Consider the following 8,941-nt stretch of genomic DNA (forward strand, 5'->3'; position numbering starts at 1 on the left):
AAGTGGATCGTGAGATTGACAGGCGAATCGGTGCGGCGTCTTCAGTAATGCGGACGCTGTATAGGTCCGTTGTGGTGAAGAAGGAGCTGAGCCGGAAGGCAAAGCTCTCAATTTACCGGTCGATCTACGTTCCCATCCTCACCTATGGTCATGAGCTTTGGGTCATGACCGAAAGGACAAGATCACGGGTACAGGCGGCCGAAATGAGTTTCCTCCGCCGGGTGGCGGGGCTCTCCCTTAGAGATAGGGTGAGAAGCTCTGTCATCCGGGAGGAGCTCAAAGTAAAGCCGCTGCTCCTCCACATCGAGAGGAGCCAGATGAGGTGGTTCGGGCACCTGGTCAGGATGCCACCCGAACGCCTCCCTCGGGAGGTGTTTAGGGCACGTCCAACCGGTAGGAGGCCACGGGGAAGACCCAGGACACGTTGGGAAGACTATGTCTCCCGGCTGGCCTGGGAACGCCTCGGGATCCCCCGGGAGGAGCTGGACGAAGTGGCTGGGGAGAGGAAAATCTGGGCTGCCCTGCTTAGGCTGCTGCCCCCGCGACCCGACCTCGGATAAGCGGAAGAAGATGGATGGATGGATGGATGGACGTCCGTAGTTAACTTATTTTTACACTTGAATGTATGTTAAAAAACACAACTTTGTTGTTTTCTAACCATCTAATAGCTGTAAAAATGAGTTCATTTTGAAGTTTGTTGCAGCTTTAAGAATTGTTTGTTTAAAAATAAAGTGTAAGGATAAGTCAAGCATTAAAGTTTTGTTCAACTTTTGAGACACAAACGCGGTTTTACCACATATTTGAGTTTCTTCAGTTATTTACTTGTTTGTATGCTTGCATGACAAGAAAACGTGCTTACTTTTGACTATATATTTTTGATAATAATATACTTCATCTTAAATTTTTAGTGTTTTGTTATTATTAATAGCACTGAACCTCTTTTTACGCTTGCATACCAAGAAATAATGTTTAAAGAGAGATATTATGCTTCATGTTGACTATATATGTTCTTTAAAATTGTACCTTGTCTTTATTGTTGAATTATTGTAAAAATGGTTTAGATGTAGAAATAGTTTGAATGTTTGAAATGGTTTGAATATTGAAATGGTTTGAATGTAGAAATAGTTGTAGTAATGTTGAAATGCTTAACTGAAATTCTAGTGGAATGTATTAATGGTCTGAACGTTGAAATTGTTTGAGAGGTGAAGAGCAGAAGCTGTAATTAAAGGTAGTATGAATCTTGAATTGTAAAATGTTGGTATAGTTGGAAGAGTTAGCATTTTTCAAAGGGTTATAAAATAACAGAATCTCTGAATTTTAGTGCTAAATGTATCCTAATAACAAATAATAATACTAATGATAATAATACTTTTAAGATGGCACAGAGTAACAGAATATTTGGTTAAAAAGTACAAAATGAGCTAAAATGCTAGTATAAAACATTAGCGTGCTAATAATCGTAGATTTCATTACTTGGCGGGATCTTAGAAGTATGCTGGCTGTTACCCTGTTAGCATGCCTATGTTTTGTACTTTTTATTCGAATAATCAAAGATTCCATTATTTTACCTCATCTTAAAAGTATGCTAGCCAATGCTAACAATGGAACAGTAGCATACTTCCAAGATTGCCCAATGTAACAAGCTTCATGAGCTAAACAGTTTGGTCTTGGAACTTGATTGATTGATTGATTGAGACTTTTATTAGTAGGTTGCACAGTGAAGTACATATTCCGTACAATTGACCACTAAATGGTAACACCCGAATAACTTTTTCAACTTGTTTAAGTCGGGGTCCACTTAAATTGATTCATGATACAGATATATACTATCATATATACTATCATCATAATACAGTCATCACATAAGATAATCACATTGAATTATTTACATGATTTACAATCAGGGTGTGGAGGGGGGGAGGGGGGGGGGGAGGATATGGACATCAAGTAATGGACATAGAGAGAGAGAGAGAGAGAGATCAGAAGGCATAAGAAAAAATAAAAAGTATCTGCATTTGATTGTTTACATTTGATTATTAGCAATCCGGGGAGGGTGTTAGTTTAAGGTTGTAGCTGCCTGGAGGTGAACTTTTATTGCGGTTTTGAAGGAGGACAGAGATGCCCTTTCTTTTATACCTGTTGGGAGCACATTCCACATTGATGTGGCATAGAAAGAGAATGAGTTAAGACCTTTGTTAGTTCGGAATCTGGGTTTAACATGGTTAGTGGAGCACCCCCTGGTGTGGTTATGGCGGGTCATTTACGTTAAGGAAGTAGTTTGACATGTACTTCGGTATCAGGGAGGTGTAGCGGATTTTATAGACTAGGCTCAGTGCAAGTTGATTAACTCTGTCCTCCACCTTGAGCCAGCCCACTTTAGAGAAGTGGGTAGGAGTGAGGTGGGATCTGGGGTGGAGGTCTAGAAGTAACCTGACTTGCTTGTTCTGAGATGTTTGGAGTTTAGATTTGAGGGTTTTGGAGGTGCTAGGGTACCAGGAGGTGCATGCGTAATCGAAAAAGGGTTGAACGAGAGTTCCCGCCAGAATCCTCAAGGTGCTTTTGTTGACCAGAGAGGGAAATTCTGTAGAGAAATCTCGCTCGTTGGTTAACCTTTTGATGACCTTGTTTGCCATTTTATCACAGGAAAGGTTAGCCTCTAGAATGGAACCTAGGTAGGTGACCTCATCTTTCTGGTGATAACAATGTCACCTACTTTTATGGTGAAGTCATTGACTTTCTTAAGTTTGATGTGGGACACAAACAGGATGGATTCTGTTTTACCCAAGTGGATGGATAGCTTGTTGTCAGCGAGCCAGGTGCAAGTTCTACAGAGCTCGGCACTGAGGATTTTCTCCACCTGTGACTTGTCCTTGTCTGATACCAGCAAGGCAGAGTCATCCGCAAACAAAAACAATTCACAGTCGCATGCCGATGACATGTCGTTTATGTATATTAGGAACAGTAAAGGTCCCAATATACTGCCTTGGGGGACTCCACAGCTCACCGAGAGGGGGGGGGGGGGGGGGGGGGGGGGACACGGTGCCGTTCACCTCTACCACCTGCTCCCTCCCCTCCAAGTAAGATTGCATCCAGCTCCATGAGGTTTTGTTAAATCCGATTGCTCTGAGCTTATCCAACAGTATAGCGTGGTTAACGGTGTCAAAGGCCTTCTGAAGGTCCAGCATGACCATGCCGCAGTATTTGCCCGCGTCCACCTCATGTTTGATGTGGTCGGTCAGATAGAGAAGGCATGTGTCAATGGAGTGGTTAGTTCTGAAGCCGGATTGGAATTTGTACATGAGTTTATTAGTGGCAAGGTAACTATCGACCTGTTCATAAACTATTTTCTCCATTACTTTCGAAACGGAACTGAGAATAGAAACAGGTCGGTAGTTGCCAGGTTCCAATTTGCTTCCTTTTTTAAAGAGGGGAGTTACTCTTGCTATCTTAAAATCTTTTGGTACTTGGCCTTGTGTAATTGATAGGTTTATTATGTGCGTGATGATCGGGGCAATGATGGAGGCAGAGTCCCTGAGGAATCTGGAGGGAATATTATCAAGGCCGGTGGCCTTGTTAGGGTGGAGCGCACTCAATTTTTTAAACACCTCATCAGCTGTGACCATTTCTAATTTGAAATCATCGTTGGATACTCCTAGCTTTCTGTAGAAGGCTTTAATGTGTTCTACACCAAAGCGACCAGAGTGGTGGGACAGCTTGTTGACAAGAGTTGCGGCTATGCTGGTGAAAAAGATGTTACGTCTGCTAGCTACCTCCATTTTGTCTGTAATGAGGGAGTCACCCTCCTTGATGCTGATGTTGGTGAGTCTTGTTTTAAGTTTCTGGCTGCAACCAGGAAGCTGGTTGTTGAGAATTTTCCAGAGCTCACGTGGCTTATTTGTGTTTTCCTCTATTTTGTCATTAATGTAAATTTTTTTTAAGGATTTAGTCAGGTTGGTTGACTTATTTCTTAATTTATTGCATTGCTTTTTGAGAGTTGAAAGGAGTAATTTGAGGTTGATATTATTGGGTCTTTTATCTACTTCTGTTTTACATTTTTGGTATTCAGAGTATTTCCTGTCTCTGTCTTTTATGGCAGCTAATAGGTCCGGATTCACCCATGGTTCTGAGCGGGCTTTGATCCTGACTGTTTTCACAGGAGCCATGTCATTTAGTATCTTTAGGAACGCCGTTTTGAAGCGATCCCAAGCAACATCAACCAGGTTGCTCGCGAGCACAGGGACCAGTCCCACTCATCTAATTTTAAATTGAAATTGTCATTGGAGTATTTTTTGAGGGATCTGGATTGGGCTGTTATGTGGCCATTGGCTTTAGGTTTAGCTATTTTACGGGTGCAGAAGGTTAGATAGTGGTCGCTAAGACCACAGATCATGACCCCACTATTTTTTATTTTAGGCCGGTCTGAAGTGAGAATGAGATCTATGGTTGATTGGGTGGAATCACACACCCTTGTGGGTAGCGCTATTAGCTGGGAAAGACCGTGCAGATTACAAAACTTGCTGAAGGATCTGAAGACAGGCGCATCTTTGCGTTGAATATCTGTGTTCAGATCCCCAGTTATAATTTTCTCCATGTTGTCTGTCCCTGCCAAGCATTCTTCCAAAGCCCCATAGAAATCACTCTGATTAGGGGGTCTATAAACAGTCCCTATTAGTACCGGCTTAGCGTTTTTAAATTTGATTTCCGCCCACACAGATTCCAGGTCATTGTGGTTAAGATCAGTTCGAGTTATGTATTTAATATCCTGGTGAATATACATACAAACGCCCCCACCGTGTTTATTCCTATCCTTTCTGATAACCGAAAAGTTTTGTATTTCTATCTCTGAGTCAGAAATACTTTGATCAAATTTGGTTTCAGAGAAACACAAGATTTTTACCTTCGTGTTGAGGAACATTTCTCTGATTTGGTCAAGTTTGGCTCCAGAGAGGTTGTTCACATTAAGGTGGATGATGTGTAGTCCACTGGAACCAAAAAGAGCATCAGAGTCCGCTGTGTTGTGGTACTGACCAGAAAAATTGTTGGTTATTATTGCTGTTGAAGTTGAAGAGCAAGGAGAGAGAGAGAGAGGCATATTGATCGTCCTCCAGGTGAAGGGGGAGGGAGAGGGAGGGGGAGGGGCGGAGTTGGAGAGGGGGAGGCCAGGTAGGGTTGCTGGGGGTGGGGTTGATTGAACTGATTGAATCGGTCAAAAAAATGTGTGAATTAGGAACTGGGAATGGGAATTTCCTGGTAATTTGGGAGAATTTCGGGAAAAGTGGGAATTTTTGGAAAGTGATAAATATCATGAATGTCCTGGATGAGTGGACATTTATGGTTGAATGGTTTGAATTGGTTGAGAAATGTGGGAATCGTGGAACTTGGAAAAATGTCCCTTTCATTTTAAATGAGAATTTCCTGGTAATGTGGGATTTTCAGGAAAAGTGGGAATTCATAAATGTGATAAATAGCATGAACGAGCTGAATTGGTTGGTGTTGGAATTGTTTGAATAGGTTGAGAAATGGGTTAGTGGTTACAATTTATATTTCAGAATTATTGTCCGTGCCGGCCCAAGCCTCCATGGGGCCCTAAGCAAAATTTGATTTTGCTTAGGGATTTTCAGTTAATTGTTCATATTTAATGTTTACTTTGTACAAAGATAGCGCAGTCTACTGAAGTTAAATTCCATGTGTGTTAAACATAACGGGACAATAAAGCTGATTCTGATTCACTTTTTTATTTTTGGTAACAAAAACCTGAAACAGCAATGTGCAAAAATAATTCGTAGTGCAAGAAAAACAATAAAGTGCAACAATAAAATCACTTAAATATATATAAAAAGGAACAAATTCAATTGTACAAAAAACAACATAACTAAATTAAATATCAAGCAAATACTTAAATAATATTAATGAACAGAGTTACCAGAAACAAGGTAACATAACGGTTTATAAACAAATATAAAGTTACTACATATTAAAACTATGTAAATGTACATAACGATGTGCAAAAAATTTTGGGGGAAAAAATCAAAATAAACTACCTTAAATTAAGGTCCTTAATTCACACATTTGACCATCACATCACAGTTTTGTTCCTCTGTTCTTCACCACCCACACCACTCCACCCACTCCTTAAAACCTGTGCTTCCTGGCTTTTTCTGGAGGCAAAGTCATTTATGACATCACTGTAAGAAATCTGATGGCCGACTTTGTTATTAATACTAATCACTGCCATGTACGAGTCTGACTCAGACACGTACATGCAAAAAATAAAAAATACGAATTTTTTGTTAATTGCTTTTGGGGGCCCCCTGGTGGCCGCGGGGCCCTAAGCAAGCGCTTAGTACGCTTACGCCTTGGGCCGGCTCTGATTATTGTTACAGAATTCCAGAAATTCCAGGAAAACTGGAACTTGGGACAGATAGATAGATAGATAGTACTTTATTGATTGCTTCAGGAGAGTTCCCTCAGGAAAATTAAAAGTGTTAGTTTAAAGTTCCAGGATGAGTGGAATGTGTTAATGGTGGACGCATGTTGTTTGAATCGGTTGAGAAATGGGTTAGTGGTTACAATTAATATTTCAGAATTATTGTTACAGAATTCCAGAAATTCCAGGAAAACTGGAACTTGTTAGTTTAAATGTCCAGGATGAGTGGAATGTGTTGATGGTGGATGAATGGTTTGAATAAGTTGTAAAATGTAGGAATTGTGGAACTTTAAAAACAATCCCATTCGTTTCAGTGGGAATTTCCTGGTAATTTGGGAATTTTTTGAATGTGATAAATAACATAAATGTCCTGAATGAGCTGAATTGGTTGGTGTTGGAATGGTGTGAATCGGTTGAGAAATGTGTTAGTAAGTTACAATTTATATTTGAGAATTACTGTAACAGAATTCCAGGAAAACGGGAATTTGTTTTGGAACTTGGGAAAGTGTTAGTTTGAGTGTCCAGGATGAGTGGAATGTGTTGATGTTGGAATGGTTTGAAAAAAACGGAGAATTTCCTTACAATTTTGGGAAAAGCGGGAATTTTTTTGGGAAAATGAAAAACAGCTGTAATGTCCTGGATGAGCTGAATTGGTTGGTGTTGGAATTGTTTGTAAAAGATAACATTAAAAAGAGACACATTTGTGTGTTAACTATATTCTTTAATAATAATATACTTTTTAATATTTAGTTTTTTATTGTTTTTAGATCTTATTTTGTACAGTACTCTATTTTCACACTTGCATGATAAGGAACAATGCTAAACTTTATGTTGACTTATGTATTTTTTAAATAATAATAATGTACTTTGTGTTGAAAGTTTAGTGTTTAGAGATGGTATTGCAATTAATAGTACTTTATTTCTTGCATGACGGTAACAGACCAAAGCCAACCAACATTTTGGGGAACTGTTCCTTAAAGTTGCACTAATCAAGTTGTCAACTTCTTTTTACGCTTGAACTGACTTCAAACAAACACGTGAGAAAACGCAGCAATAAGATTGCACAAAACGTCAGTGGTTAGCTTATTTTTACACTTACAGTTTGGGCCAAAACTCCCTCTGGCTTTAACGTCGGAAACAAACTTTGATGCTTAACTTGTTTTTACACTTTTATTAGCCACAATAACCAAATCGATACCATTATTGATATTAGTATGGGTGTAATCTTTATGTTGGTGGCAATTTGTCTCTGGAACAGATTATTTCTATAATGTTTACTGTGGGGATCATAATCAATGCAGGTGTTGTCAATACATGAAATTTAATGCATATATATCTTTGTGTGTGCGTGCGTGTGTGTGTGTGTGTGTGTGTGCCTTGCCAGTCCTCAGACCCCTGGTTGTCTCAGCCTCCACCTTGCATGAGTCAGAGCTGCAGTACAGTGTGGGAGGGGCCGGGCTTGTGTATGCGTCCACAAAACACATCTACTGCACTAGCAAATGGAGCAAAGTAGAATAAGAGCAAGAAAATATGATTTTGTGACAAAAGTGGAGTACGGCGTCACATCCGGCATGTGCGCTACACGGTGCAGGAGGCCTATAATTAGCTGCCTGGGAAGCAGACTGTCTAGAGATGAGCTAACCAGGGAGAGGATGGAGATGCAGCTCCAGGAGGAAGTGGGTGAAAATCCACACACACACACACGCACACACACACACACACACACACACACACACACACACACACACACACACACACACACACACACACACACACACACTGGACCATTTGACTTGGTGTGTCACTCAGTGGCTACCGGTGTGTGTGTGGGCCTGTCAGGGAGAAACCACCAAATAAGGAAGTGGTCCATCATGCATGAGCATCCATCCATCCTTGTGCGTACACCTCTTTTTTTCTTTGTGAATGATTTTTTTTTTTTTTTGTGAATGGCGCTCCAGCAGCCACTTAAGCAAAAGTGGGCGTGAGACGGCGGCGACGGCGGCGAATGAATGAGTCAGGATGGACGTAACCTGGCTACATGGGCAATGAGGGAGGACGGGATGAGGGGAGGGGCTCTGCGTGTATGACTCACGCTCGCTCTGCTCTCTTCATTGTCACTGCTGATGCTCCTGCAGGGGATGGCTTGTGGCCCTAATGCGGCCGTTGATTGGGTACACCAACAGAGTAAGGGTCCATCCATCCATTTCCCATTATGGTCTCAGGTAAGCTGGAGCCTAGCCACCAAACAATACATACATACATACATAAATACTGTATGGGAGTCATTTCTATGATGACACAAGACCAATTGATACTCTTTTTAGTGGCATTTTGGATATCAAATCCTGGATGGCAAATAACTTTTTACAGCTTAACCAGGATAAGATTAAAGTTTTAGTCATGGGCCGTCAAAACCACAATCATTGTTTTCAACTTCATCACTTCAAGTGAAAAGTGTCACACCGCGGTGAGGGATGTCTTGTCTTGGTTTCTTTTGTCGTGTGAATTGCATGT

Source organism: Entelurus aequoreus, linkage group LG05 (assembly GCF_033978785.1).
Source record: "Entelurus aequoreus isolate RoL-2023_Sb linkage group LG05, RoL_Eaeq_v1.1, whole genome shotgun sequence".
NCBI lineage: Eukaryota > Metazoa > Chordata > Actinopteri > Syngnathiformes > Syngnathidae > Entelurus > Entelurus aequoreus.